Below are 9175 nucleotides of genomic sequence, written 5' to 3'. Positions count from 1 at the left end.
CTAGATAAGGTTCAAAGTTTGAAAGACTTTAAATGCCAAAGAGAGGTGTTTATATTTATTCTGAGAAGTTGTAAGAAGCCACTGCAGTTTATTGAAGCTGGGGGCAAGTAGTAATGTTGTCAAATCTGTGCTTCAGGAAAACCTCTTGGGCAGTTGTGTGGATAATAAATTAGAGTAGGCAGGGACTTTAGGCAAGGATAACAGTTTGAATCTTATTGCAATAGTCAAGGTGAGTGAGATTCTGATGAAATCTGAAATAGAGAAATAGATTTGGTGAGTGGATAGAAGGAAAGAAATGTGAGAGAGGTTCTGGAGGTAGAAATGACAAGATTTTGCAACTAATTTGATAATTTGATGAGTGAAATTGAGGAGCTAAGAATGAATGTTACTGGAATTGTGAAGATGGATGATTATAAGGATCGTGGTATCCTGATGGTAAAAGGGAATGGGTTTGGGAAGGAAGGGTAATGATTTATCTTTTAGCCATTTTAAGTTAGAGATGTCCATGTGTCATTCAGTTTGCAATGTCTAATAGGCATTTACATAAATAGAGACATAAGTAGAGCCTATGAGAAGTGCTAGTGTTGAATATATAGATCTGGAGTTAGCTGCATACAGATAATAATTTAATCCATGAGAATTGATGAGGTCATTGATTGCTAGAGTGTACAGCTAAAGGTGAAGAGAGCCCAAATCCAAGCTTTCAGGTACACACACAGTTATTAGGTGTGACATGGATGACCATCCAGCAAAGTAGACTGAGAAGGAGCAATCAGAAAGGCAGAAGGAGAACAAAGTACAGTATCACAAACACCGAGAAAGGAGAGAATATCAATAAAGAGGCATATAATCATTTCAAAAGCTGCAGAGAAGATAAGGAAGGGAGAAGATTGAGAAAAGACTATTAGATTTGACAATTGAGACATCATTGGTACCCTGAGGAGGACAATATCAGTCAAGCAATATAATTAGAAGTCAAATTGCAAAAGGCTGAGAAATGAGAAAAGCAGAAGAAGATGCAATTGGTATTATAAAGTTGTTGTGGGTGTGGGTGTGTTTGTGGGTGTGGGTGTGTTTGTGGGTGTGGTTGTTGTTTTTAAGGAGTTTGGCTTAACCAGGGAGTAAAGACATTAGGTAAGAGACTGGAGGGTGGAATGGTAGGATTTCAAGACATTTTTAAAGGATCTGAGAATCTTTGGGATGTTTGTTGCCAGCACAAAAGACACTGGCAGATTGAAGATTAGATAAGGAGAGGGTGATGATGGAATCTATTTCCTGCAGAAGACAGAACATACATGTAGAGATATGGTCTTGGTGGAGAAAAAACTACCTTATTACTAGAGATTGGAGTAATGGAGGAGAAAATAAGAAATTATGTGAAAAGGTAATGAAATATAAAGAGGGAAATCTCATGACAAATAACCTTGATTTTCTCAGTGAGGTAAGAAGTGAAGGCTTTGGAAGTAAGAAGAAAGAGTGGAGGGTAGTCTTGATGATGGAAGAGAAGTTTTGACAAAGTTGCTATAGTAAATGGAATAGAGAATTGGGGAAGAGTAAAACCATTTTGTAGTAGACCCATTAAACACCAATTTCATTAATTCCTCCAGCTGCATTCAGCCCTAAATCAATAAAAGCAGAGGAAGGGAGATATAGGCAATGCAAATATACTATTGGGTCTGATTTTATGCTGCATTCCCCCCCCAAAAATTCTGCTTTTCATAATAGTGAAGTCTATAATTAGTGTTCTTTTTCTATGTGTTTTCTTTTCCTTCAAAGGGATTTCATTTTAGGTATGTTGACTATATTCAAAACTATCTGGTAATAATGGTAGCCATTAATACCATTTTCCAGATGAAATTCAGGTTCAGAGAAGCTGAGACTTACTCAAGGTCACAGCCATCAAATGGTGGGTTAGAACTTGAACACAGGTCTTCTTGCTCCAATCCTAGTGCTCTGGGTACCCTCCCTATGAAGACTAGAATCCTGGTCCCCTGGTTCTCAGGACAATGATAAAACACCCCACTGCCTCCTTTAATGCAATAGCAAATAAAACGTGCTAAGTAATTCAAAACAGCAACAAAAATTAAAAGAAATAGGGGGTAGCTAGGTGGCACAGTGGATAAAGCACCGGCCCTGCATTCAGGAGGACCTGAGTCCAAATCTGGCCTCAGACACTTGACACTGGCTGTGTGACCCTGGGCAAGTCACTTAACCCTCATTGCCCCACCACAAAAACAAAATAATAAAATTTAAATTAAATAATTATTATTAAGTAGACAAAAATCACATACAGTGCAAAGAAAATTGTGTTTGAAGTCAGAGGATCAGTTCTATACAGGCTTTGTTGTTTATGGACCATTTGTCATCTACAAAGTGAAAGAGTGGGAATAACTAATCTTTAATCTCTAATCTATCAAAAAGGAATGAAAAATATCCATTAGGAAAAAATGGAACACTTTTGTTGACTTTTTAAACTTAAGTATCCTTCATACCCTATTCTTCATTTATTTTCCTTGGAGGGACAAATTTCTCTGATAATCTCACCATCTGCAGGGTAGAAATGAGACATCTGTTAGAAAAAAAATTGAGAAAACACTCCCCTGAAACTGAAGTCACTCATCTACAGACAGCCATAGTCAGAAATAGTTCTTGACTTCACACAGAATAGGTAAGACAACCTTGAGATAAAACCCAATGTTTCAGTTTGTAAGCTCTCTGAGAGTAGGGACCTTGTCTTACTATTTTTGTTTCTCCTCTAGCTCCTAGCATAATACCCTGGAGTATAGTAGGAACTTGCTAAAGGTTTGTTAAATAAATATTTCTTGTTGACAGAGCAGTATTAGGGAGATATAGTAGTCATCACAATTATGCCTCGCTGTTTACATGTTACACAGATGGATTTTGTACTATAAACACTTGAAATAGTATCAACAGATCAGTTATCTTCTACATCTTTTTCTTAGCTCCAAAACTTTTGGCTTAATACCCCAGTGTTAGACCTATCTCATCTCTTCCCTGGTCATGTTTCCTTACTTCAATTGCTTCTTCCTAATCAATTCCTAATAAATATACCCAGCTAACAAATGCTAGTTGTAAACAAAGACAAAGAAAACATTTAAAATAAAGGTAAATAGAATTTCCTCATGCTCAGAGAAAGAGGCTTCAAAACCCCTTAAAGAGGATCATGGGAAGAAATATAATATTGGATTACTGCCTTGGGGTTTTAGTTTCAAGGATTTCAACAACACAACTTGTGCTTTGACACACCCTGTGCCTAATTAGCCCAAACATCCTCATTGCTAGTGTCCTGAATTTTTTTCTCTTGGCAGTTGCTTCTGCATGTGTTTCTGCACTCCCAGGTCGCCCCAGAGCCATGTCTTTTAATAAAGGTATACCTCATTTTATTGTACGTCACTTGCTTTGCAGATATTGCTTTTTTTTTAATAGAAGGTTTGTGGTAACTCTGCATCAAGCATGTCTATTGGCACCATTTTCCCAACAGCATGTGCTTTCATAATGTCTCTGTGTCACATTTTGGTAATCCTCACAATATTTCAAACTTCTCCATTATTATTATATAAATTATGGTGATCTGTTATCAGTGATCTTTGGTGTCACTATTGTAATTGTTTTGGGGTACCACCACGTCCATATAACATGCCAAACTTAATAGCTAAATGTTGGTGTGTTCTCACTGCTCCATGGATCAGCCCTTCTCTGTCTCTCTCTTCTAGGACCTCCCTATTCCTTGAGATACAATGATATTGAAATTAGGTCAACTAATAACCATACAATGGACTCTAAGTGTTCAAGTGAAAGGAAGAGTCAATTGATGCAGCCAACTTCATTGTTGTCTTATTTTAAGAAATTGCCACAGCCACCCCAATCATCAACAACCACCACCTTGAGCAGTGAGCAGCCATCAAGGCAAGACCCTCCACCAGCAAAAAGATTGGCTTCCAAAGGGACAGATGATGGTTAGAATTTTTTTCAATAAAGCATTTTAAATTAAGGTATGTACATTGCTTTTTTTAAGACATAAGGCTATTGCATACTTAATATGCTACAGTATAGCATAAACATAACTTTTTATATGCTTTGTAAAAACAAAAAAATCATGTGACTTGATTTATTGCTGTAGTGTGAACAAAACCCACAATATCTCTGTGCTGTGCCTGTATTTCATCCAGTGAACATTGCTTCTTTTCAGATTCACTCAAGGGACTGTTTTTACCTTAAAAAAGTGATTACCTAATGTAGGCACATGTTTACAGTTAGTTCTACAACTCTCTATGTAGCCCTTTTGTGAAAGAATAACTCTTTTATACTATTTCCCTGGTTAAACATTTGTTGTACCAGGAAAAGCAACTAGAACGTGTTTGAGCATATATGCCATCCAGAATTCTAAATTCTGAATAGAACCCATAGTCCTAAATTCTAGATTGATCTCTAGGAACTATATGTCTAAATTACATGTAATATATATTCAATATATTCAAACAAGTAAAGATGCAGAAAAAGCATTGAAATAATATCAATATCTACACAATAACATGCATAAACAGCAGATTATATGAAATAGCAAAATTATGTCTAGCTAACATGCAAATGTATTTATGTATCTACACAAATCTGTAATAATTATCAGTGCACCAATGAGTATCTACAACCCCCTTTTCTTTCCTATTACACTGGAGAGTACCATCTTCTTCCTAGTGGTGGTATACTCACAACCTGGATGTTATCCTCAACTCCTCACTCTCATACACCTCCATCACCACCAGCACCACCCATAATAAATAAGTTGCCAAATTTGGTGGTTTCTTCTTACATGTATTTTTTTGTGGGGCAATGAGGGTTAAGTGACTTTCCCAGGGTCATACAGCTAGTAAATGTCAAGTGTCTGAAGCAGGATTTGAATTCAGATCCTCCTGAATCCAGGGCTGGTGCTTTATCCACTGTGCCATCACCCTAGAGCATAACTACTGCCATCACCCTAGTGCAGGTGATTACCTCAAGTCTGGACTATTACAATAGCCTGCTGATTGGTATTCCTGCTTCAAGTTGCCCCACTCCAGTCTACCCTCCATTCAGCTGTCAAATTAATCTTCTTAAAGTTCAAATTTGACCATCTTCCCCTCCCATTCAATAAATTCCAGTGCCTTCCTATTGCCTTCAGGATCAAATCTAAAATTCTCTGTTTGATTCTTAACGGCCCTTTCCTCTTTCTCCAACCTTTCTTCTTACCCCTTCCCTGTTTCATACTCTACTATGCCGTGACACTGGCCTTGTTGTGGTTCCTCAAATTAGACATTCTATCTCCTGACTCTAGGAATTTTAACTGTTGTCTCTCATGCCTGGATTTCTTTCTCTCCTCATCTCAGCTACCTGGTTTCCCTGGCTTCCTCCAAGTCTCAGCTAAAATCTCCCTCTATGCAAGCAGCCTTGCCTGATCCCTTTTCATGCTAGTGCCAAATGTTTCTGTATATATCTTGTTTGTACATTGCTATTTGCATGTTATTTCCTACATATGACTATGAGCTCTCTGAGAGCAGGAACTATCTTTTTTGCCTTTATATCCCCAGTGCTTAGCACAGTGCCTAGCACATAGCAGGTTTCTAATAAATTGTTGCTAACTTGACTTGACTGTGTAGGTAAATACTAATATTGTTGTTTGCCCTTCATTCTCAGAGAGGACCAATGACATCACAGAGTGATGTCTTAACTCATGCATGAATTCAATTTAAGTGAGGTAGAGCTGCACAGAGTTATCTTATTCTCTCTTCTAGAGTCATTGAAGTCTAGTGGCAAGACAAAACTCAGGACAACTGGCAATAGCATGGGATGCAGTTGATGACCTTGGAATTTTTCGTGTCTGACCAATCTCTAGGTACTCCACAGCACCTGCTTTAGTTGTTTTCATGGCAACTGAAACAAATTGTTCTTGTCTGTCCATTCCACTGGGGGAAGTCTTCACATGCTTGGGGGATACTCCCCTTGAAACATTGATGTATTTGTGTCTCTATGCCTTAGGAGTATCTACAGTTGATATTCTATGAGGGCTTCTTAAAAATCAAACTAATCTTGCATAGCCTCCTGGCTGCCTCAGTCCTACTAGAAGTAACTACCTAAATATTGCCATGCCAGAGTATTTCTCAGAGCACATTCCTGAACTCTTTTGAGTTTGTGGAAATCTGTTCAGAGGAGCCCAACTTATATGCAAATTTCCCTCAGATTTTGCTTTGGGCTTTTCCTTGGTACATCTATTGTGCTAAAAGACTTTATAGATGTTTTAGAAGTAATAAGCCTGTGACAATCATTTCAGTGATCAGCTATCCATCAGATGTCATGGAATGATCAAGGAAAATTGTAAAGCCAGATATGAACAATTTATTATTCTTCACTGTCTAATTGTCCTCACTAGAGGCAAAGGGGTTTAAGTGACTTGTCCAGGGTCACACAGCTAGTAAGTGTCAAATGTTTGAGGTCAGATTTGAACTCAGGTACTCTTAAATCCAGGGCCAGTGCTTTATCCACTGTACCACCTAGCTTCTCCCATCCATTCACTTTTAGAATGTGCCCAAAGCAATATTTGTGGTTCATCTGGAAATATTTGAAGGCTGGACAAAAAGATTTAAAAATTTGATGCTCCCTCCATCTGAATAAGATTAAAAAATTCTGCCCTTCATCCAGCCAAGATCCTATCCCAAGCTGTACATTAATTCCCCCCTTAGGAGTCCTTTTGAGGAATAACTGAATTATGAGGTCAGCTCGTACATACCTGGAGACAAGGGAGTAATTCCTTTTGCATCAATACTCAATGCATTGCTGGATGACTGGTGACCAGACAAGTTCAGAAAACTGTGTTTTGCCTGGGTGTACAGGGTCATCCAGTCTTCTCACTGGTTTGCAAATTTATCCTGTATGCTACATGTTAAGCTTTGGAAGGACAACCAACTTGACTGTGAATATCCAGCTATACCTCAGTTAAACAGATAGAATACAGAAAATAATTGGTGAAAAGTAGCAAGCACTGAATCCTAGACATTTTATTAGGTGGCCTTGCTGGCAGTAAAGATGCTGCCTCTCTTCCTGTTTGGACTGATTTTTGTATAATAGTATATATAGTCTTCTTTCCTTCATCTGTCTAGTACAGAAAAATTTTGAAAAACTGGTAAGGGATTCTCTTTTGTTTAGCATCTTGTAAGGTAAGTGTTCATCTCTTCTTAATCATTAAAGAATCCAACTAATTTTCTTATAGGCAATAAGTGCATTGTAGCACATTGCTTTCACAGGACCTCCACCAGTTTGGGGGGGGGTGCCATTCTATAGATGGAAAAGTTGCCCAATTAATACACAAGTACATGTGAAATAGCTTTCCATAGATCTGATAACTGTGTACCTCATGACCACCAATGACTCTTAACAAAAGTCTTTCTACAAACCTTCTTGTTCATGGTCTTGGCAACAGACCTTGGCAGCATACTTTCATTGTGTCTGTCAATAAATCTGTTTTGCTGCACTGAATAGTTGTTACAATAATCTTTGTGGGTTTTTTCTTTTTTCAGTTGGATCGAGTTGGGGAAGGGCAAAGAAAATAGATGTTAATTTGTTTTAATAGAAAGAACTACAGATGTAAGATGTACCATGCCTTTTCAGCTGAGATCACTATATTATTAGTTTTTCCTAATTGCTATACTTTGTTATGAGACTTGCCATGATGTAGGAGTAATCTGTAAATGTTTATAATGTAAAAACAAAACACATCAATAAATCTTTTCAGAATATGTTCTAAAGATAGGTTTTACAATATTGATTTCTATCACAGCTGATTGGCTTATGAACTAATTCTGTACAATTAAGGGAGAGAGGAAAGAACTACAGATAGTCATCAGAAGAATTATTGACAGATACTTTAAAACAATTTCAGCTTTATTAAAAGAAGGCTCCTATAAAACCTACAATAAATAGGAATGGTTTCCTGTTATTCTTTTGTTTTTGTTTTTGGTTTTTTTTACAGGCAATGGGGGTTAAGTGACTTGCCCAGGGTCACACAGCTAGTAAGTGTCAAGTGTCTGAGGTCGGATTTGAACTCAGGTACTCCTGAATCCAGGGCCGGTGCTTTAACCACTGTGCCATCTAGCTGCCCCTCCTGTTATTCTTAATTGCTATATTTGCATGAAATAGACCTTGCCTGTTTATTATTTAAAGAAGTCCTTGTAATGTTTTCCATTCCTAATGCCAGAGGGTTAGAATGCAGCCTAAAAATTCAGAAGTTACACTGACTAGAACACAAAGGAAGGTAATCTCAGAGAAGTTCCACTGTCTTCCAGTCATACTTGGTGATGTCTTTTTGCAGGTGAATGAGAAGCAGTAGATTTAATGGGAAGGACAAAGAACTTGGTACCTAAGATCAAAATCATAAAATCCCAAAGTTGTAAAGGGCCTAAGTTATCCAGATCCAGACTCAACTCCATGCCTTGCCTGAACAAGAATAGAACCTACAACTTATTTGACAAGTTATTCAACCTTTGCTAGCAGTGATCCACAGTGAGAGGCTCATTATTTCTGGAGGAATTCTATTCCTTATTTGGATGTTTCTAATTGTTAAGAAGGTGTTTCTTATAGCTTCTCTGCAGTTTGTACTCAGTATTCCTATTTTTGCTCTCTAGAGACCAAAAAAAAAAATCTACTCTCACTTTCACATGATAGCCCCTCAAACATTTTAACATAATTGCAATCTCCTCTTCTACTTGCCCTTCAAGCCTGCTCTTGTCTCAGCTAAACATTCCCCATTCTTTTTTTTTTTTTTTTTGGTGAGGCAATTGGGGTTAAGTGACTTGCCCAGGGTCACCCAGCTAGTAAGCATCAAGTGTCTGAGGCTGGATTTGAACTCAGGTACTCCTGACTCCAGGGCTGGTGCTCTATCCACTGCGCCACCTAGCTGCCCCCATTCCCCATTCTTTTAATCAATTTTCATATGTTATGATTATCTTCTGATTACCCTACTATGAATACTTCCCTACATATAAAATATGGCACTAATTGTTGAGCCCAATACTCCAGACTGACCAAGGCAACATACAGTAAAGCTGTCACCTCTCCCTTTTGACACCAGAAAAAATATATGCATGTGTGTATGTATGTATGTGTAAAGAATTAATTGTTATTTGAG

The 9175-nt window shown here is 37.8% G+C and overlaps 1 pseudogene; it reads left to right on the top strand.

Annotated features, from left to right (window-relative positions):
• Window positions 1-378: 378 nt before the first annotated feature.
• On the top strand, window positions 379-7027 carry LOC122749045 (annotated as a pseudogene).
• Window positions 7028-9175: the final 2148 nt, after the last annotated feature.

The sequence above is a fragment of the Dromiciops gliroides genome, chromosome 1 (genome assembly GCF_019393635.1).
Source record: "Dromiciops gliroides isolate mDroGli1 chromosome 1, mDroGli1.pri, whole genome shotgun sequence".
In the NCBI taxonomy this organism is placed as follows: domain Eukaryota; kingdom Metazoa; phylum Chordata; class Mammalia; order Microbiotheria; family Microbiotheriidae; genus Dromiciops; species Dromiciops gliroides.
The sequence above is the reverse complement of the archived record's forward strand: the minus strand, read 5'-3'. Positions and strand labels throughout refer to the sequence as shown.